General features: G+C 36.7%; 1 long non-coding RNA gene and 1 pseudogene across 1 annotated transcript; one reads left to right on the forward strand and one right to left on the reverse strand.

Moving 5' to 3' along the window:
- LOC109334857 overlaps positions 1–23431 on the reverse strand; it is a 40674-nt pseudogene that overhangs the window by 1530 nt on the left and 15713 nt on the right.
- On the forward strand, positions 6147–7328 carry LOC109334867. Its single transcript, XR_002106154.1, has 2 exons — positions 6147–6686; positions 6764–7328. It is a non-coding gene; the product is annotated as an uncharacterized LOC109334867 (long non-coding RNA).

A 23431-nucleotide genomic window follows, 5' to 3' on the forward strand; every position in this document is an offset into this window, starting at 1 on the left:
TGAATGGTTCTCTAATATTCCCCCTGAACTTGAGGGTTCTTTAATCATGTTGAAATAGTCTTTGACTTGGAGTTGATTTCTGAGATTCATGAACTGCAAGTTGCTTAACGACTTTGTGAGAATATCTGCAGTTTGATAGATCGAGGAGACATGCTTGACAACTAGAGTTTTGTTTTGAATTTTGTCTCGAACAAAAAATAAGTCTAGTTCAATGTGTTTGGTCTTATTGTGTAACACAGGATTATGTGACATACCAACTGTGCTGAGATTGTCACAAAACACAATAGGAGTTCTGTAGAGTTGTTTGAGTTCACTTAGAAGTGATTCTATCCACATCAATTCCTGGGATGCAAGAGCTAGACTTCTGTATTCTGCTTATGTGCTTGATCTGGATATAGTATGTCACTTTTTAGACCACCAAGTAACTAGATTTGGTCCCAAAAAGATACATGCACTTGATGTAGATTTCCGGTCATCAATGTCAGATGCCCAATCAACATCACAAAAAGCAGAAAGCGGTAAGGGTGTGTGATTATGAGCTTTCTTAATAGTTAAGCCAAAACTAACTGTGCCTTGTAAATATCTGAGGATCCACTTAACAACAGTCCAATGAGATTGAAGAGGTTTTCTAAGAAACTGACACACTTTGTTGACACTAAAGGCTATATCAGGTCTTGTGACAATGGCATATTGTAAAGCTCCAACAATTGATCTATAAAACGTAGGATCCTCAAAGAGATCATCTCCTTCTTGAGAAAGTTTGCAATTGCTAGCCATAGGCGATGGCATTGGTTTTCCTGCATCCATATTAGCTCTTGCTAAGAGATCTCTAATATATTTGGTTTGAGACATGAGTAAGGTTCCATCGGAAAGATGCTTGACCTCGATTCCAAGGAAGTAGTCCAATTTCACGAGTTGCTTAAGAGCAAATGTGGTACTAAGATCTTTAATCACTTTAGAGACCATGGAAGAAGATGAATCATTGACTATTATATCATCTACATAAACTAACACATATAGCTGAAAGTCAGATGAAGTGTGAATGAACAAAGAATTGTCACATTTGCATGAGTAAAACCCAAACTGAAGTAGAGAACCTTTGAGTCTTTCATACCATTGTCGGGTGCTTGTTTGAGACCATAGATGGCTTTATGCAATTTGCAGACCAATGTTTTATCACTGTGCTGAAATCCTGCAGGTTGTTGAATATACACTTCTTCATTAAGGAGACCATTTAGAAAGGCGTTGTTAATATCAATCTTTTCAATAGGCCATTGATAAGAGACTGTAAGAGTGAGGAGAACTATGATAGTAACAGGTTTAACAACCGGTGAAAAGGTCTCAGTGTAGTCCACTCCAAATTTTTGATGAAATCCTTTAGCAATAAGTCGAGCCTTATGTTTGTGAATAGTTCTATCAGGATTTTCCTTAATTCGGAACACCCATTTGCAGCCAATAGCTTGCTTGTGAGGGGGTAAAGGGACTAAAGACCATGTCCCTAGAGCAATAAGGGCATCATATTCAACTTGCATCGTCTGACGCCAAACAGGACTCGCTAAGGCTACTCTAGTGTTAACAGGTTCAATTTCAGCAAGAAAAGATCTGGGAACAAGAGGCTTAAAAATCCCTGATTTAGATCTGGTTTGCATGGGTATGTAGACTGAGGTAAAGTAGAAACATCAGGAGATGAATCAGGAGAAGATGGAATATGATGATGAGGAGACTCAAAAGATACAATAAGGGCTTAAAGAAAGGTGGGACTAGGTGAGTTTGGAACAGTAGGTAAGGTAGGAGATGATAAAATAGGAGAGTTAGGGAGTGGATTAGTTAGCAAGGGAGGAGGAGAGATTGAAAATAGGGACAGGATGAGATGTAGGAGCATCAAAAGAAGAACACAGTTTAGATGAAGTGGATGTTGTGAATCGTGGAAAAGGGAATGTGTGTTTATCAAAAAGAACATCTTTGGAGACATAAATCTATCCATCTGGAGACAAGCACTTATATCCTTTGTGAGAGGTAGAGTATCCAAGAAACACACACTCAGTACTTCTATAGCTCCGTTTATGTTTGTTATAAGGTCTAAGTAGAGGAAAGCAAGCACATCCAAACACTTTGAAACTAGTATAATCAGGGAGAGTGCCAAACAATAGTTGAAAGGGAGACACATTATTGAGGACAGGAGTAGGTAGTTCTGTTAATGAGGAAAACAACTGTAGTGAAAGCATGTTCCCAGTACGACAAAGGTAATTTGGCATGAGATAGCAAAGAAAAACCCGTATCTACAATATGTCTGTGTTTTCGCTCAACTGTTCCTTGTTGATGGTGAGTGTGAGGACAAGACAGTCGATGCACAATACCTAAAGTTTTGAGATAGGTAGTAAAAGGTCTATAAACTCAACCCCAAAATCACTTTGTATAGCTTTAACGGTTTTATTGAACTGAGTGTGAACAAACTTGAGATCAAAAGATGAATGATACACACTAGTGGAAGCAGGGGCATAAAGTTTGTGTGCTTTCCCCAAACAACAAGAGGAACAAAAATCAGTAAAGGTTTTATTAGAATGTGGGATTTGACACTGTTTCATCATTTGTGCGACTATGGTTTCATTAGGATGACCAAGTCTACAGTGACAAAGAAAGTAAGAACTTTAAGGCCGCTGTTTCGTACTACAAACAATATGAACACTAGATGTTTTATTAGTACTAGATGTCCTATCATCAAAAGAAGAAAAAAGGCTACGGGAAGCATATCTTGGACGAAATCCACGAAATGCGTAGAGACCATCTTTAGTGAGACTCTCTTGAAGCAAAACCTCATTAGTACCCTGAGATTTGACAAAACAAATGTTAGCATGAAACTCAAAATAACACGAATTATCTCTTGCAAATTGAGAGACACTCATAAGGCTTTTAGTAATAGAGGGTACTAAGAGTAAATTATTTAGAGCAATAGTAGCATTAGGATTGGAAGGAGAAACAAAATAGGAATTTCCAGTGCGCGTGATAGGAATACCAATTCCATTACCCATGTATATATGTTCTGGTCCAAAATTTTCAATCGGCTTATGCACAAGAGATGGATCTGCTGTGAGATGATTTGTTGCTCCGGAGTCTGGGTACCAAACGTGGTTTCTGGATTCATACGGTCCCAGGCTTGCAGTCATAACATGAGAGGGATAATGTTGTCCCTTTATATAATGAGTGTTATTTTGGGCCTGGCCCAAGCAGAGAGTGCTATCCAGGAACCGCAGGATTGTAGAGTGAAGGCATGTGAGGAGGCTCCCTTGGATAGGCATAACGGGTGTTGGAGCGGTGAGCATGTGAAACCCGTGGCCCATTAGGATAGTGACCACGATTTGTAGAATGCAAAGGAGGCAGGTAGGTTAACTCTTCAAGAAATTAAGGCGGTGCATAGTAGCACACCGAAACATCATGTCCTGGCCTTCTACAATACTCGCAGTAGGATGACGGTGGTCAACCAGAGCTTCTGCCACCGCGAAAGCGTCCTCCACGACAGGAACGAGAGTTCCCCCAATAGGAACCGAGCCCTCCATGACCTCCATGACCTCCAAGACCTCCAAGTGACACCGGAGATAACGAATCGTGTCTGGAACTATAATGCAGTGAAGAAGAAGGTGCATCCAGATACGACGGAAGAGGTTGAGAGCTCACCGGAGCCGAAGAAGATGACAGAGCAACAACGACCATATTCGCAGAAAGTGCCTCGGAGAGAGCTTTAGATTTGTTCTTCTCCATTCTGGATTCAAAGGTGAGAAGGAAAGACTCTAGGTTATGGAGTGTAGGGAGATCTGGTTGACTCTCAACCGATGTTATGATCGGTTGAAATTCTTCGTTTAATCCATCCAGAATGTAGTCGATGTGTTCATAAGGTGAAATCGAAAAACCTATGAAGGTGAGTGCATTAACAAGATTCTTGATCTTCATCAAATACTCGAAAATGGTACTTGCACCGTGTGAAATAGAATACAACCGAGATCACAATTGTCTTCCTTTGGCTTTTGTCTGTGAGTTGCAATAAACATCAAGTTCTTCCCAGAGTTGCCATGAGTGAGTGCATCCTACAACCCTAGGTTGTAAAGCTTCAGAAAGTGAATTCAGAATCCACGAAAAAATTGTTTGATCCTATTCTTCCCATCGAAGAAATGCAGGATTGATGCGATTGATTAACCGATCATCATCAGTAAGAAATCGATGCGGAATTTCGGTGCTGAGCACAAACCAATTTGTTCGATTCGAAGTAAGAGTAGCGTGCATGAAGTGGCACCATACCAGATAATTTTTGTCAGTGAGCTTCATCGAAGGTAGAGGAAGCACTAATGGTGATGAAACAACTTGAAGTGGTGAAGGATCAGAGGTGGAGCGTGGCAGAGAAAGAGAAGAGGTCCCAGCAGTAGTAGCGTTGGCCATTGTTGGCGTGATACCATGTAAATGTAGCACTTCTAAGAGAAAGAGAACCAGAGAGAATTGAAGAAGAGGAATCAAAATTTTATTGAATGAAAGAATGATTTACAAAGATGAGGTAGTACTCTATATATAGGAGGTAACTACCATCTAACTGCTATAACAGATTCTATAACTAACTTCTTCTTCATGAGTCTAGAACCTTCTAGACAATTTTGATTCTAACTAATCTGAACTGAATGGCTCTCTAATAGGGATGGTCATATACTTGTCCCAACGTATAGTTTGAACCACAACAACTGACAGAGCATCTGAATATGCATATTGGCAAATTTTCTAGATGCCAGCCTCATGAGCAAGCAGCAGAGATTCCAAACAATTTAACAGTCCAAAGTGTTGTTGATGGTGTTAACAAAGGCATCATACTCCTCCAGAAAGCCTTCGAGAATCATATCATTGTGTTCCTGTGTGGGAACATGATAGCCAATTGAGATCAAGGAATCAATAAATGCTTTGATTTGCAGCAAATAATGAGATCATGTGTGCTCCTTTCTTTGTGCCATGAAGCTTTGATCTGAATTTATGCACTTTCATTAGCCTTCAAGTTTGAAGAAACTAGGCTCTCATCCCATAGTTACCAAGAATGCATGCAACTAACTAAGCTTGTCGAGAATCAGAGAGCGAGGATATAAGCCATGAAATACTAGCTGGTCTTGTCATATTCCCAGTTGAGATAGGCATCGCTAACTCTCCCAAGATCTCAATCTTCTTCAAAGTGAGCGGCAAAGGAATTTCAGGACTGACAAAGAAACCCTGTACCAGTGATCTTCAATTACTGCCTTGATATGATGCTTTCAGATCAGGAAAAATTTCTCATTCTGTCAAATGGGATTGAATGAGAAAGAGTGACAGGTGCTGATGATGGAACCAAAGAGGACCAAGATTGATTTTCAGTGGTAGATTCGAACAGATTCAAAGATGTAGGCATGGCTCAGGATGAACTCATCAAGCCATGGAACCATTTTTTGGATTTATGAAAGGAAAAAAAGTAGGGTGAGAAAAGGTCAGAGAGTGTAACTATCATTATCTCATTGGAACCCTTGGCATGGCAGGTTCTAGTTCACATAGATGCTTCTAGAGCAGCTAGATATTAAAAGAAACTTAACTATCTAACAGAAAGCTCCCGCTAGTTGTCTTTTGACACTCCAGCACATCTTGCAAACTACGTAAGCTAAATTACTACTTACTCTATCAAAGCTCCACCTGCATCTATGCAAAAGGACATGCATATGCAGAAGCAACATAAAAAAGCCCTATCTTTCAGTATTGAAGAACTTTTTAACATGCCATTTTCACATAAAGAAGATCTCTTTCAACCATAAATTTGATAGTTGATAACTGAAATAAAATTAAAAAAGTAGCAATAAATTGAAGAAAATAGAAGATCGCTTTTGAGAAAACATTAGGAGGTTTTAAGCAAATTAGAAAAAAAGAATAAGGCAAATAATAGTTACCTGTGAGAGCTGGTTGCGCATCAATACAATTGAAGACACCTCACTAGCAGCCCCAACACCTCCACCTAATGCAATGCCAATATGTGAAGAAGCCAGGGCAGCTGCATCATTAATTCCATCACCAACCATGGCTACAATGTTCTGATCCTTCTGTAGCTCATTTATGAAATTCTTTTTCTCATCCGGTTTCACTCCAGATAGCACCTGCAATTGGCAACAAATGCAAGACATCCATTTCCATGAACTAAAAAATTATTAACTAGCAAAATATATTTTTGGCACATTAGGATTCAGACCAAAGTCATCTACCCAAGCACCTAAGCTGAAGTCCAAATATCCAGCAACAGACTGGGAATTGGGAATCAATTACTATTTACAAAGACATCAGTCAAATGACTGCTACACTAAATATTTCCAAGCTTATAATATGAACCAAATATAAAACACCAGACAGTCATGAAAATTGACAGAGTTTGTAGCTCCACAAATGCATCTATCACAAAAGTGACCAAAGTTTTTTGACTACTGAACTAATTTTTATTTATAATAAAATACATATTACTAGAAAAGAGAGACAATACAAAGGAAGAGGATAATACATCCTCACGAACAGAAAATGAAACAACTAAAATGCAAGTGCTTCCATGCAACAAAGCAGTCAATCCCCCTACATATCTATCAAAGAAAACCACTAAATAGCCCACAACTACAAGGGATGTCAAAAGAGTAACTCTCCCAGCTGAAGTCCACGTTCGAAAAACGAGTCACTAAACATTCTACCTTTTGTTTCTAAACAAATAATATACCGAACAACAACACAAACATAGCATTGCCACATAATTTATGCTTACTTACAAGGGACAAATTCTCTAAATTCGCGCCGAACAATGCAAAAGAAAAGATGTTTCTGAATTTGAATATGCATATGTTAGGAGACAGCAATAAAAGGTCTGTGCTAATCCAGTTAAGAATATCATTCCATATAAAATGTTTGGCCTTCGAGGGAGCTTAGGACTTCTAGACGGGATATCCAAAAGAAATCTATTGCTATTAGGAGAATGAGTCAAGAAGTGAAAATAAGATTTACAAGTGAACACACCCGTGGAATCAAGGACCCAAATTCTTGAATCAGGAACAGAAGGATGGTGAATATAGTAAATTAAGAACAAAAGAGACTCACTTATATCTACATATATACATACATATATATATAACACAATAGACTCTAACTCATTAACCTCTATTCACACAAGTTTCTGAAACAGATTGAAGATTCAAAGAGAACCTAGCAGGGGAATATAATTGACAAACAAGGGCATTATGCAAAGAAGATTGATGAAATAGAGTAGGAAAAGTCTCAGACAGAGAAACAGTAACAACCCCAATATCTTCCAAAAATATTAATAGGAATCATCACACATGGCACAACTACAAGGACAAGAGAATTTAAAGAAGCAAAACCCAGAAAAATAAACTTCCTAGGACTATTATGGGTGGCTGTATGGAATTGGTGTCACATCCACTCTCAGGTGCAAACCATACTTATTTTGAATGATTTGATGCCATAAAGAAAAAGGTTATATAGGAAAATAATCAAGCACTTGATGACCCAATGCTTCTGAAGACGGTCATATACGGTTGGGATATTTGGTTATGTAGAACAAGCAACCCTCAGTTCTCAGCTATTCTTCTAAGGGACTAAAATCTTCAACATGATAATGACCTTAGATATACTGTTGTTTTCTTAACAGCTATCAAAACATTGAGCATGTCATCAAAGTCTCAGCATTGTAAGTGCTCTCAATTATAGAACGATTATGACAAGGTATGTTGAAATCATTTTACCTTCTCTTTAGGAATTCCAACACGAGATGCAACATACTCAGCTGCATTCCTTTTGTCTCCAGACAGCATGTATACATCAATATTTTGCTTAGACAATGTGTCAACAACATGTCTTGCATCTTCCCTTATCTCATCTTCAGTAAAAATTAGGCCAGCTAGAGTATCGTTAACTCCAACATAGACAACAGATTGGTTTTTACACTCCTCCACTTCTTGCTGGATACTGCTTTTAATTCCATGCCTGCACACAAAAGAAATGACCTGCTGATGGTTTGAAATTTATAAACAAAATGGAAGAGTCTCCAAGAAATAAACACACTGATGAGCTTGCAATTAATTGCAAGAAATAAACCCTTAACCATAAATTAGTATGAAATGTTAAAAATATTGAGGTACATCCTATCCTTTGTATCTTCAGACTATGATAAAAGGATTAAATACTTGAGTACCTGGTGATCCATTCCCATGTCCCAACAGAAACCTTTTTGTTATCAATGGTTGCAACCGCACCAGATCCAGGTTCTTCCAGGAATGATCCATCTGCTACCTGCAAACTTTGATTTATGGCATATGCTGACAGTTTATCTTCACCACTAATCCACTATTAGGACAAGAAGTTGGTACTTGAAATATAAATGTGCCATATGTGTGTTTGGAAAGACATTGAGTAGCTTATGAGTTAGTCAACTAGTACATTTGAACAAAAATAAGTAGACCTTTTTGGTTGGGGAGCTAAGACAAATAGCTTATAGCTTACAACCCTAAAGTTTAGTATCCACGGAAATGTCATCAAGAAAGACAGCAAATCAATTGCAAAAACAAAATACCAGATCCTATAGTTCTTAAATCTTAATGTCAAGAGGGAAAGGATGAATAAAGCAGAGATCAAAGAGATCCAAATACAGAGAACAAATATCCTAAGCAAAAAACTGAGCACCTTGGCATTATGACAATTAAGTTCCTGAGCAGCATCAACAATTGCTTTTCCAACTGGATGTACTGAATTTGATTCTACTGCAGCTGCTAACCTCAGGATTTCAACATCAGACCAAGTAGTTTCTTCAGTTTGACTGCATTAAAAAAACAGTAAATATAAGTTTAGTTACATAACTGCAACCAACAAAATAATACAAAATCCAGGGTATAGACACTACTTAACCTAGAAAAGTACAAAGACAGTGCAGAGGAAATGAGAAATATAATTTGATAGTATGAGTAAACACAGAAAGGGCAGAAAGATGAAGTACTTCATAACAGAACGGCAGAACCTTTTCTTTGATGGTGAAATAGAAGTTTCTGAATGAACAAGAGCTGAATCAAATCTTTATGATAATGATCATAGATAGAATTCAAGCTCTGGAAGAAATAGAAAAATGATTAAGCTGTAATTTGTGACTGCAAAGTGTCTATCAAACACTAGAAATTCTACCAGAGAACTTATAACCAGCAATGCTCTATGGTAGTGAATGCCGGGTAGTCATGTGGGAACAAAAGCAAAAACAGATAGTAGAGGTGATACTGCCAAGATGAATGAGTAAACATTAGGGAAAAGATAAGATAAGAAACAAATGTGTCTGAGATAAATCTGGAATGGAATTTATTACGGAAAGATGATGGAAACTGTTCTTTACTATAAAACTAGATAAATGTAAGAGTAAAAAGGGCGGCCCAGAGCAAGAGGCTTCCACCTCGTGGAGTTTGGGGAGGGTAGATGTGCGCAGCCTTACCCTCGCAAGTGAAGAGGCTATTTCCAGGATTTTAACCCATGACCTACATGTCACAAGGCAAGCAACCTTACACATGTATATTCTGGATTTGATGAAATTCGAAACACGGGAAAAGGAAATTAAAGAACAGAAATCAGGTCACTAAAAATTGAAATGACTCAATGTAAAATTGATCCCCTCGGCAGCCATAGGAGAAGCCTACCCAAAACACAGAACCAATTATCACAAATTTTCTCTATCACCATTTTTTAAAAGCCCTCCTCCTCTCATTCTGCCTATCCTGTCCTCTCTTCCACTTTCCTTGAGTTTAATATTTTAATAATTCACAGATTGGTCTGCAGTTAATATTTTCTCAGTCCCCATGTCATTACTGTATCGTTCATTCCCCTTGTTCTTTTTCCCAGTGCCATACTTCAATTTTCTAGAATAAGTTTGAGTTGTGGGTTAACAAAAACTCCCCAAGGTGGTTTAGTCAAGACTCATTGAGAAGAACAATGGGGGCTCTAGTGAAAATCATGGACCAAATGGAAGGTAATCACTTAAGTTGGGTTAGAGTTTCACTATTTTATTTGGTTTTCTGATGGTATCAATTGATTCTTGTAGTCAATCCCACCTATGAGATAAAACTTGGTTCTTGACCGCAGTGAACTCTATTCTGTTAACAACTTAACATAAAAAAGCAGAGAGACAGGTGTGATTGCTGCCTAAAAAATAATAATGAACTTAACTCAAGGTTCATATGCCAAGTGATGTGATCTTGAAATATTTGTGGAATAAAATTTAGAATATATGAAATCTCACATCATGGCTCATGTTCAAGTCTTCAAGAAAATTCAAAATAGTGAAACACTTGTTTAGAATATTTACCATTGAGAAAAAAGAATCATTTAATGTGGTTATCGTGCTTTGGCTCAAATAACTACACTTGGTGGTTTTGTTCCTTCACAGTAAAAATGACTAAACAGTTATAGTTTTTGGAGTCCTCCCAAAACTTTTACAGTCCAATGAGTATTTTACCTCATCAGTGAACAAATGATTAATCACTTTTCTTTAAAACATTTTTTAATAGCCACATGTGTAGCTACCATCTTTTGAGACTTTGATATATCCACAAGATGCCATATTTAGGTTTTCTTCATTCATTATCACATATTAACAAGATGGGAACAACCCCTGATTCTATACGGATAGCAAAATAGATATCATCTAGTCTAGACAAAAGGCTAGAAAAAGTCAGCACCTTCAGAACGGAATATTTCCAAATGAATTTAATGCGATGAATAATGAACATCTTTTGCCCTACGTTACCTTGAATTTGCATTTTGTCTGCATGTAGGAGAGACAATCTTCGTTACAACAGGTCTACCAACCGTCAGGGTCCCTGTTTTGTCAAACACAACAGTGTTTACCATGGCAAACTTCTCTAAAATGTTTCCACCACGCAAAAGTAATCCTCTTGTAGCTCCCAAAGAAGTTCCAACCTATTAAAATATGCATAAAATTGTACAAGAAAGTTTAGTTCAAACAAAAAAATATCTAAGGTGGTTATAGATGTGATGTATATGAAGATGTTACCAGCACAGCAGTAGGTGTGGCTAACCCAAGTGCACATGGACAAGCAATAACCTTCATGAATAAACGAATATTACTACCAAAACAGACATAAGAACTTACATTTAAGTATTATCTGAAACTTGAAAGCTTAAATAGGTTTATTCTCTACTATTTCTCGAAAAGACAAATAAGAAAGAGAAAGAGCAGTAAGGTTGCCTATCGAAATTAACTTCGCCTTGCAACACTCGCCCACATAAAATTAATCATTTTGGAATAAAAGGTACTCTTGAGCTGGTGTTAACAAAACTTAAGTGCCCGAGTCTCCTAAACAGGAAACAGTTCCTGCATGTAAGGAAAACTCTTCAATTATTATTTCTAAATTATTATTGCAATTGTAAATGCCGTTCAACCACTCACTTATACAGAGAGGGGGTATGAATAAAATTGATTTGTTAAAGAAACAGTCAACCCACTACTAGCTGTCTAAGATAAAATCAGGTGGAGCCTGAAGCATAAGAAGCATTGACATAAACAAATCTACTAGTACATTGTGAAAAAATGTTCAATTCTTAACCATGATCGTCAAGGTTAAGCTTCAGAGATTAGACCATGTTCCAAAGCTAATTATGTTAGAGCCACAGAACAGATTTAATAATGTTAATTATCTAATATACCAGAACACTGCAAGCAAGCTGCAAAGCCAGTGAAACAGCACTTCCTTGGTACCGAGAAGCTGGTAAAATGTGTGTGCCAAACAGACACCAGAACGTAAATGTGGTAAAAGAGACTGCCATCACTCCATAAGTGAAGTGTCCAGCCACCTGGATACACAAAATGTCATTCCTCAATTTAGTGACATATATAAGCATAAGGATAATTGAAAATACATATTATAACATGAACAAAGTGTTGGATAGACAAAATCCCTATAATGTGGGATTAATTTGAATTTAAATCAATTACACTTATGTATATGGTGATTAATTTATTGTTTATATTAGCTATGAATATTGTGGTAAGTATTATGGTAGTTTTTTAATATTGGCTAACTTTTAGGGATTTTAATTTTACTCCCTGTTATAAATGGCAACTTCTCATATGAGATTGGCAGAGAATAAGATAATATCTTTCGTATATTATGTTCATGGTATCAAGAACCAGTAACATCATCTGACCTCGCAAAAATGGAGACGCTGACCTCCTCACCAACCACATCACACTTCTTATTGGTGATCCAAACACGAAACCAAATAGTAACATTGGCGCTGCCACTGGTCAGACATCACACTTTGACCAACATACCATTCACCTCAATTGCGCCAATTTCAAGAAATGGTATCAGTTCGTAAAACTCATAATGACTGGTAAAGGCAAACTGGATTACCTCACTGGTATCCACCAGCCCCAAGCCCTCACCCCTCCACTTAAAGTACATGGATAAGGTATCTGATTTTTGTTTGAGTAGATAAATCCAAGTGTGTCGGCTATGGGCATCTACTTTAGACAAATAATACCTAAAGCCAGATTTAGAGTATATAGGAGATGGTCCCCACAAATCAACATATAACAAGTCAAAAGGTGTAGCATATACATTTATGGATGATGAAGAGTGAACTTTATGAGCTTTAGCACAACAACAAGCTGAACAAAAATCTGAGGCAATTTTATTTAAGCAAGGTATATTACAGTTATTCAAGACATTGTGAACAATTGCCTCATGGGCATGACCTAATCTATAGTGCCATAACAGAAATGAACTAGGTGTAGTATGACTAGAAGTAGAAATTAAAGCAGAAGCTTGAGATATAGTAGGAGATGTATGTGAGTTCTTGGAGAAAGAGTTGAGAATAAGATTTGAGAAGGCATAGAGGCCCTCTGGAGTGAGAGTCCCTTGAAGGAGAACCTCATCAGAACCCTGTGATTTGACAACACAATAGTTAGGGTGGAACTCAAGATAACATGAGTTATCTTTTGCAAACTGAGATACACTCATTAGATTTTTGGTTATTGTTGGAACAAGCAATAGGTTTTGTAAAGACAAAGAAGTAGTAGAATTTGTAGAATTAAAATAAGTGTTACCACTACTTGTGATAGGAGCCTTGGCTCCATTACCCATATAGATCTGGTATGGTCCAAAATGTTCAGTAGGCTCATGAAGCAAGGATGTATCTGATGTTAGATGATTTGTGGCACCAGAGTCAGGGTATCATATTGAAGACCTAGAATCTTGACTGCCAGTTTCAGCATTCATAGCATAGCCCTGACCTTGATGTTGATGAGAATAAGGAGGCAAAGGTGAATGTCCTCTGTAAAAGTTTCCAGACTGAGCATTAGGATAGCCTTGGCCAAAACCTTGATGAGCCACAGATGAGTATGGTCTAGCCATTGTTCCAAGAGAGTAGGATCCATATGGAATAGATGGCCTTGAATACATGTTTGAAATTGGAGCTCCATACTGAGTTTGATGTTGATACTGTCCATAGAAGTGAGAAGGTGTTAATGTTCCATGATGACTGTCATAAGGAGCATAATAACACCATGAGACATCATGTCCTGGTTTCCTGCAATAGTCACAAAAGAAGCTGCCAGGACGATTGAAATTTCTGGCAGAACGAAAACCACGTCCACCACGTTTTCCAGAACGTCCACCTCGAGACTGAGAGTAGAAACCAGACTGAAAATTGCTTGAAGGTCTTGGTAAGACACCAGAATAGTGAGGAGAATGAGGGTGAACAGTAGGAGATGGCATGGATACAGAGAGAGGTGATTGAGGTGGAGATTGAGCAACAATATTTGCTGGGAGATTGAGCAACAATATTTGCTGAGAGAGCATCAGACACGAATTTATTTTTGTTCTTGGCTAACTTTGATTCAAATGTCAATAAAAATTGTTCCAATTCATGAATTGAGGGAGGATTAATTTGGCTTTCAACAAATGTAATAACGTTCTGAAAATCTTCATTTAAACCATCCAAAATACACTCAACATTTTCTTCAAGTGATATTGGTGTTCCAATTGAAATTAGAGAATCAGTTAGGGATTTCACCTTAGAGAAAAATTCAGAGATAGTCATAGAACCTTGAGAGAGACCTAAGTTGAGTTCGTAATTGATGACTTCTAGCTTTTGTATGTGAGTTGCAAAATGCATGTAATTCACTCCATAACTGCCAGGAGTGAACACATCCAACTACGCGTGGATGAAGAGCTTCTGAAATTGAATTAAGGAGCCACGAAAACACTGCTTGATCTTGTTCTGCCCACGCTAAGTAGCCAGGATTCACATGACGTATGTTACGATCTGAATCAGATAAAAAACACTGAGGAACATTGTAACACCACAAATTTTTTTTCCAAATAATTTGCAAATAGATATATTTGTAAATAGTCAATCCCTAATTATTTGGTTAATCTTTATCATAATTATATCTCTAAGATTTTTGGATATACTAAGTGGTAATTCTTCATGAATTATATTAGCTATTTTTAGTAATTTAGGGATAAAACTGAATATTTATAGTGGGATAAAAATAACATTAGGTATTATTTTAAATTTTATTTTAATCTAATTTGTAACTATACGTTTAAGACCTAAAAGCAATCAGAAAAGAGAGAAAAAAAAAACTGATTGCCCACTCCTGCAAGTCTTGGTTACGGCAGTTGATAGAAGGAAGAAAATTGGTAAGTTCTCTCTTGTGTTCCCTTACAAACCAAAATATAAGATTTCTATACTGTGTTGATGTGTTTTCACTGTGACTTAAAGTTATAGAAAATTCACTTTCCATCCTTGAAAAGTAACCGTAATTTAGGAGGCCCTCATTTTGTAAATCTTTACAAATTTCAAGTGTGTCTCTTGTTTAATCACACAATCTTAGTATAAATATGAACTTTGATGTTTCCAATCCAAATTTTATTCATTTCATTCTTTACAAAACAGTGGGTATTAGCAATTTACCAAATCATTATATAAGATTGAAAAATCTTGAACTTCTCCCTGTTAGTAAACCAGCGTGGCTCTTAAGGAAATTTGTATCATAAATTAAGATCATACGTATCCATAACTTTCAGGGGTGAGTTTTGTTAATGTCACTCATTATTATATTTTTGGGCTCTTTAATATCAATCCTTTTCATTACAACCCCTTTCCTTTTATGTCATCCCATCTTATGCTTAAGTGAAATGAGTTAGTAAGATAATTAACATCCCTTTTTCACAATTTTCTTCACTGGCAGTGTCATGCATTTAAGGGACTTAGTTAATATTTTTAACTTAATGACAGTAAGAACATGTAATTATAAACTTACTTGAATTAAGTGATTGTTATCAAATATAAATTATTAGTCTATATTAAATTGTTTGCTAGTTGTAGATGTAGAATATAATTTAATTTGTTGTCTTGTTTGTTGTTGGCCTGTGTATAAGAGAAGATTCTAAAGTTGGAAGGAAGCAACAGGAGAACTAGTTTATTTACTGGACAAGGAGCTTGCGTAACCCCAGGTGAGGGAGAAGCATTAGATATAGTGGTATTAGAATCTAGCATTGGGGTCTCCAATGATACTCACTAGTTGGAGGATCCTTAGACTAAAATGATTAATGAGGAGTCAATTGTCGTGATTGTTATGGACTTTCTCATTTAGTCATTTTAGTTACGAATATTAAAATATTGTGTCTTGATTGAATGATTATATGTTTGATATTGATGACTTACTGATATGATTTTATACTATTATTAGACTACTATAATTAGTATTGAATGTCTATGTTTGACTTAACATGGTGATAGTGATCACAAGTTATGTCTTGAGCTCATCCTGAGGATATTTGTATGATAAAAATTGTATTGGGGTTGAGACCACTAACTTAGGTGATGTTAATGGAAATTGAAATTGAGATAATATTGATAAAAAGACTTAGTGGACTAACTTTGAGCAGTGTGCATACATCATTGCATTTTTAGTTGGAGTTGGAGAAAATGGAAAGATACGATGATAGCAGTATCATTGGGAATTGGATAGGGGCAGCAATGACGGTGACTCGTCAAGAAGCCTTGAGGGATTACTTAGGTGGGATGATCCAGTGAGGGTCCGGTCTTATAAACCGTATGACCAGGATAGTCTTACATGCAAACTAAGTAGTTTCTGACACCCCTTGCGCATTTCATGATCGGTAGAGAGGAATCCTGAAACGGACTGGGCTTACCAAGTAAGCACCTCTGATAGAGGTAATTGGAAAACAATGGATATTGTTACTTGCCGTTGTTAAGGATATTTGTACTCCCGGTTACTTTCCCACTAGGGTCTTGGCCTTCGGGCAATTGATGGTGATTGGTTGGTGGAATTGCATGAGCATAACATGAGAGATTATTTAATTGTGGTGTATATATTTCAATAACTAATACACTAACATCATTCATCATTGTGCATATTTGTTATGAGTAGAGATAATAATTGTTGTGTATATTGTCTAAATACAGCATTGCAATTGTTTGTGTTGCTCTAATGTTATGATTCTTTATAAATCCACTTCGTCGCTTTTGCATGATTTAATGTCTTACTCTCTCTATGTTGTTTGTTTGTTTGTATGTATGAATGAATTGTAGGTGGAGCAGCTGAGTAGCTTATTGAAGATTTAAAGTAGTGTAGTTTGCCCATGACTCTTGAAGGCCTTTAGTTTTATTTTGTTTAATTGTATTAGTACTCTTATACTCTGGCAGGATTACTTGGTGATACATCCACACTTTCTTAGTATTTTAACATGATGTTGATTTTATTGGAAAAGACAATATCTAATATTATCTTGGGAGACAATGGTTTAATATACTTAGGGAATTTACTTACTATACTTTTTATGAGGATTAAGAATAATCATAAAACCTTTTTGACAAATCTTTTACCTTGAATATTATCTAGTAAATTATACCTTGGAATTATATATCTTACTATTTGCAAATTGGGGTGTTACAAACATCGCTGGAATGAATGAAACGAAGTGCACGATTTGATTTCAAGACTGAAAGAACGAATTGGCTCCATGTGAGGTAGTTGTGTTCAGTGAGCTTTGTATTTGGTATTTGAAGAGAAAGAGTTGAAGGTTGAGCACGAAGAGGTGCGGCAGCAGAAGACGAGAGAGGAGGATCGTTAATGGCGTTGGCCATTGGTGATGATACGATGTAAGAAAATGAACAAAAATAAGAGAAGAAGAGAGAGAGAGAAAGCAGTTACTGAATTTTAACTAACTTTGGGTTAGTTATTTTCTATTTCTGAAAACTTACTTAATGAGTGCTTACTCAATCCTATTTATAGGAGATGGGAAGCACATTAGGGCATAACCATTTTATACAATGAGATTAGCCATCTGGCTATATTTATCATTCTAATACTCACCAACCACATCACACTTCTTATCGGTGATCCAAACACGAAACCAAATAGTAACATTGGCGCTGCCACTGGTCAGACATCACACTTTGACCAACATACCATTCGCCTCAATTGTGCCAATTTCAAGAAATGGTACTAGTTTGTAAAACTCATAATGACTGGTAAAGGCAAACTGGGTTACCTTACTAATATCCACTAGCCCCAAGCCCTCACCCCTCCACTTAAAGTACATGGGTAGCAAAGAATTCCATGATTGTGTCTTTGCTTGTCCAATCCGTGCATCCCAAAATTTGTAAAATGATAAATAGAAAATTATTTTTGAAGAGAATAAAACTGAATGAATTCTGAATTGCATAGTTTTATTGAACTATTTGATTGATTTACAACGAAAGAGCTTATCCCTTTAAATAGCACAGGGAAAGCTTTGAAAGCCAACAACTGAAGGAGGTGACGTAACAAATAAGTTACTTCCTCTAACTAACTGAAAACAATAATTGCCTTATATCGTTACACAACTCAGTTAGAAACAAATCTAACTCTAACAAAATTAAGCTAACTCAATAATATTCAAGTATTATTCTCTGATATACCATACTGAAACTGAAGGTAGTTGACTAGGGGTACTATGTCAACTACTTTGAGTTGCTTCCTTAGAGTTAGAAACCTTGTTGTGGCTAGTGGCTTGGTGAGCACATCAGCTGTCTTAAATTCAGAGGGGATGAATTTCACTTGAAGAGACTTGGGCTTAAATCCTATCTCTTACAAAAAAGAGATCCAACTTTATGTGCTTGGTTCTGTTATGGAGAACAAGATTGTGAGCCATGACAATTGTGCTCAAATTATCACAAAGAATGAGAGGAGTTTGATAAGGAACCTTGAGTTTTGAAAGTAAAGACTCAACCTAAATCATTTCTTGAGATGCAAGAGCAAGGCTCCTGTATTCAGCTTCAGTGTTGGATCTAGATTTGTTTGCTGTTTCTTTGTCCACCAAGTTATTATATTAGGTTCAACATAAACAAGTCCCTGATATAGACTTTTTGTCATCAAAATTAGTGGCCCAATCTGTATTACATAGAGCTGCGATAGTGATAGGAAGAAAGGGAGCAACAACAGGAGCTTTGAGATGAATCCCATAAGTTAGAATTCCTTGGAAATACCTTAGAATCCTTTTGGCAGCAAATCAGTGTTGTTCAAGAGGATGACTCATATACTGGCACACTTAGTTTACACTGTAGGCTAGATCAGGTCTAGTGATTGTAGTATATTGGAGTGCTCCAACCAGTGATCTAAACAAGGTGGGATTGTTAAAGGTTTTAGAGTCATTTTTGGATAGCCTACAAGTGGTTGTCATAGGTGTGATGCTAGGTTTGGCAGATTCCATGTTAGCTTTCCTAAGAAGATCTTTAACATACTTGGTTTGAGAGAGAAATAAAGACCCATTTGGAAAGTATTTAACTTCAATGCCCATAAAATAGTCTAAATTCCCTAACTTTTTAAGAGCAAAGACAATGCTAAGCTTGTCAATAAGAACAAAAATCTTTGAACTCGAGGGCCAAGTAATAATGATGTCATCAACATAGACTAAAACAAATATTTGGTAGATACTAGTGAGTAAAATGAATAGAGCATTATCACATTTACTATTCTGAAATCCTAACTGGAGTAGAGTACCTTTAAACTTTTCAAACCATTGTCTAGGAGTTTGTTTGAGTTCACACAAGGCCTTATGAAGCTTGCAAACAGTGCTCTTGTCACCACTATAGAAACTAGTAGGTTGTGTCATATATACTTCTTCATACAACACACCATTTAGAAAGACATTATTTATATAAAGCTGCTAAATGGCCCATCTATAGGTGACAACTAGAGTAAGAAGAATCCTAATAGTGACAGGTTTGACTACAGGTGAGAAAGTCTCATTGTAGTCAACATCTTGTTGATGATTAAAGCCTTTAGCAACAAGTCTGACTTTGTACTTATTGATTGAACCATCAGGATTTTCCTTAATCTTGAAAACCCATTTGCAGCAAATTGCCTTCTTATGTGGAGAAAGTGAAACCAGGGACCAAGTTCCTAGTTTAAGAAGGGCATCATACCCTTCTTGCATAGTTGTTTTCCATACTAGACTAGGCAGAGCCTCTTTAGAAGTAGAAGGTTCAATGTGAACAAGAAAGAGACTAGCAAGACTAGGTAGAATGAATTTATTAATACTTGCTTTGGACCTGGTTGTCATAGAATGAGAGGAGAGAGATACATGAGGTAAGGTAGGCAAAGAGGAAGAGTTTTGAGTAGTAGAGGATTGAAATGAAGAACTAGTAGTAGCTGATCCAGAGGACACCGAAGAAGCAACCTCATTGATGGGAGAAAGAGAAGTAGGAGAACTTAGAATGGAAGGTGAGAAGTTTAGAGGGAGGTTATTTTGATTGAATTAAGAGGAAATTTCAATGGATATGGTAGTGGGAGGTGTATGGTTAGTGTGACAAGTTTGGTTATGATGAAATGAATTGTTAAGAGAAGAGGACGGATGACTATGACCTCACAAGGACTAGAAAAAGATGATGTGTTGTGAGGTTGAGAGGATAAGGAGTTGAAAGGAAAAACAAACTCATTGAAGGTAACATCTTTAGAGATGTACAGCATGTCGTCCTTAGACAGACACTTATACCCCTTATGCATTGATGAGTACCCTAAAACTGTACATTCAGTAGACGTGTATTCAAGTTTATGAGTGTTGTAGGGCCTAAGCATAGAAACCAGATTTGCTGGTTTGGCTGGAGAACAGCAAATCAGTTCGTGAGTACCGATTTGTGGTACTTTAGCGATCCAAAATGCTTCAATTCGCGTATTGATACCCAGTTCCAAGCGAACCACCATTAAAGATGTAATTTTTCTCATCCCTGAACTTCAAACTGTGACCAACCGAATACGAATGAGAAGCTATAGCCAAAGAATAGAGTAAGAGAAGAAGACAAATGAGGAGCCGCCATAAAGAAAGAAAACGGAAGAAGAAGGAAGAGTAAGGTAGAAGATAGAGGCAAGAAGAAGATGGAGGCTAGGATTTGAATGAAATTAGGTTTTGGTAGTATTGGGTAGAACATTGGCTTACTTAGATAACCCAAAATACTTTAATGGGCCCAATTTAAGTAAAAGTATTTATTTAAAAAATTATTGATTTATTTTTTATTAAAAATTAAAATTTACTCATTCATTTAATTTTCACTAATAAAAAATAAACTTAAGTGAAAATAACCAAATTATTAAGTCATATTAGATTATAAATGATCCCAATTAAATATAGAATTAAATCAAAAAATTTAAATAAAATATTTTAAATATATTATTAATTAATAGTCAACCATAATAATATAAGTATAAAGAACATATTGAATATATTAAATAAATATAACTATAACGTACCGATACTTTAATAGGGTAACATACCGCGTACTATGTATCCGTACCCGTACTGAAGAGAATCGCGTATCATGTGACTATGGGCCTATGTAAGGGAAAACAAGCACACCGAAAGACTCTTAAAGTAGTGTAATTAGGAGCAGTCCCAAAAAGGAGAAAATATGGTGATTTGTTGTTAAGAGTAGCCGATGAAAACCTATTTATAAGAAACACAGCAATAGTAAATGCATATTCCCAAAACGTTAAGGGCAGACTAGCACGAGCTAGTAAAGTTAACTATGTTTGAACAATGTGTCTATGTTTTTTTCCCTACTATTCCTTGTTGATGATGTGTATGAGAGCATGATAGTCTATGAGTGATGCTTAGGTTAAACAAATAGGATGTAAAAGGTCTAAACTCACCCCCTCCCCATCAATTTGAACAACTTTAACAATTTTGTTAAACTGTGTACGCACAAGTTTAATAAAATGTTTGAAAACAATGTTTCAGAATTTTGTTGTGGTAGATATATCTAGATATACTTAGTTTTAGTATCAACAATCGATAGGTGGTATTTAAAACCAAATTCAGATAAAATTGGTATAGATCACCATAAATCAAGATAAAGCAAATAAAAAACATTAGAGTAAGAACTAGTGGATTTAGGAGAATGAATTCTATATGATTTGCCATAGCAGCAAGCATTATAAAAGCCAGACACTGCTTTATTTGAATTAGGAATATTGCAGTGGGACAACACATTGTTTACAACATTGGTCATCCATGTACGATCCATACTAGATCTGACCAACTGCCCATCCTACCTCCCCTACGTTTTTGACAGCCCATCTTTGTCTCAGTAGAGTCTTTCAGTGGCATATTTCGGTGTTCGGACATGTCCTAACCTACAATGCCACAAAAAATGAGAAGTATTTCTATAGTTAAAACTAGCGAAGGCTGTAGAGTTGAGCTTGTCATAAGGATTAGGAACAGATGCACAGCAGGCAGACTTTTGTGGAAATAGACTCTGAAAGACATATAGACCTTTTGAGGTAAGAGACCCTTTAAGTAGAATGATGTTAGAACGTTATGATTTCACAAAATATTCATTAGGGTGAAACTCAAAATAACAAGTATTATCTCTAGCCAATTGGGAAACATTGATTAGGTTTTTAGAAATAGTAGGAACAAGAAATAAGTTTGTAGAGATAGAGAAACTTGAGGGTTAAAAGGAGAAACAAAAGAAGTAGTTTCACTGCATAATATAGGGGCTTTAGCATCATTACCCATGTACATGTGTTCTGGACTCAATTGCTCTACTGTGTTATGAACAAGTGTAGGGTCAGAAGTGATGTGGTTAGTTGCACCTGAATCTGGAAACCAGAGTGAGTGCTTAGATTCTAAGTCTCCAGTGTTAACATTCATAGCATGAGGTTGAGCTTCATTCAAGGTTTCGTATTGAGGCCCATTGATTGCATAGGGTGGGAAATGAAGTCTAGGATTGTATATGGAAGGTGTATAGTAAGAGGAATATGGGGAAGATGCATAGAAGGAATTGTATCTAGTGTATGGGATATTAGTTTTGAAAGAGTTGGGATCAAGTTTTGGACCTCTAAAGAAAGTGGGGCATGTAGAGTTAGGTGGTGATAGGATTAGGCCAAAGCCAAAGCCTAATATTTAAAATGTATATAGAAGGCGAAATTGGAAAGTTTGGTTAAAAGCTTCCAAAAATACCCCTAGTGGTTAGTTGTTAGTTAACCTATTAATAAGGAGTTAGCTTTAGAGAAGTTAGTTAGTTTCTTGGAAAAGGGAATTTTATGTTTTCTGGTTGAGGAACTAGAAGAAGACTTTTAGAGCATTTTCTGGTTGAGGAGCCAAAAGGAGAATTCTTGGAGCCTAGTGTAGGATTTTCATACTTGTTCTATTCTTTCTTGTACTAATCTTTCAAATAATACGAAGTGATATACAACCCTGCCAAGAATCATATTAGTTCTAGTTTAGGGCCAACCTTGCACTGAATTCTTTGGCTTCTTTCTTTCGGTTTATACCACTGGTTATCACTGGTATCAGAGCACTGATTCTGATGCCTTAGAAAACACTATTTTCAAGTTGCGAATGAGGTAAAGGACCATGGCACGAAGTTCTAATGATTAGGAACAAGAAAGGGAAGAGTTGAGGACTCGATTGGACCTGAACGAGGCTCGAACCAAGAAAACGATAGAGCTTCTTGTTGCGATTGCAGCAAAATTGGGGGTGATGAATGAAGAAAACCCTAACGAGGGAAGAAGTGAAGGGAGTGTTGGACGCAAGGAATGGGGAGACAAAACACACGATCAATGGCGGGGATTAGAGATTTCCCATTTTCATTGGGGAAGATGCATATGGTTGGATTAGCAAATTGGAGCTTTATTTCCAATTGAGGAGTCAATGATGAAGAACGCATGAAGGCTACAATGGTAGCACTAGATGGGCGAGCTTTGAGCTAGTATCAATGGTGGGAGCGGCACAATCCGATGCCGACATGGGAGGGATTCAAAGTGGCGGTGGTGACACGTTTCCAAACCTCAATGATACATAACCCCTTTGAATTGTTACTC

Source organism: Lupinus angustifolius, chromosome LG02 (genome assembly GCF_001865875.1).
Source record: "Lupinus angustifolius cultivar Tanjil chromosome LG02, LupAngTanjil_v1.0, whole genome shotgun sequence".
Classification (NCBI taxonomy): Eukaryota; Viridiplantae; Streptophyta; class Magnoliopsida; order Fabales; family Fabaceae; genus Lupinus; species Lupinus angustifolius.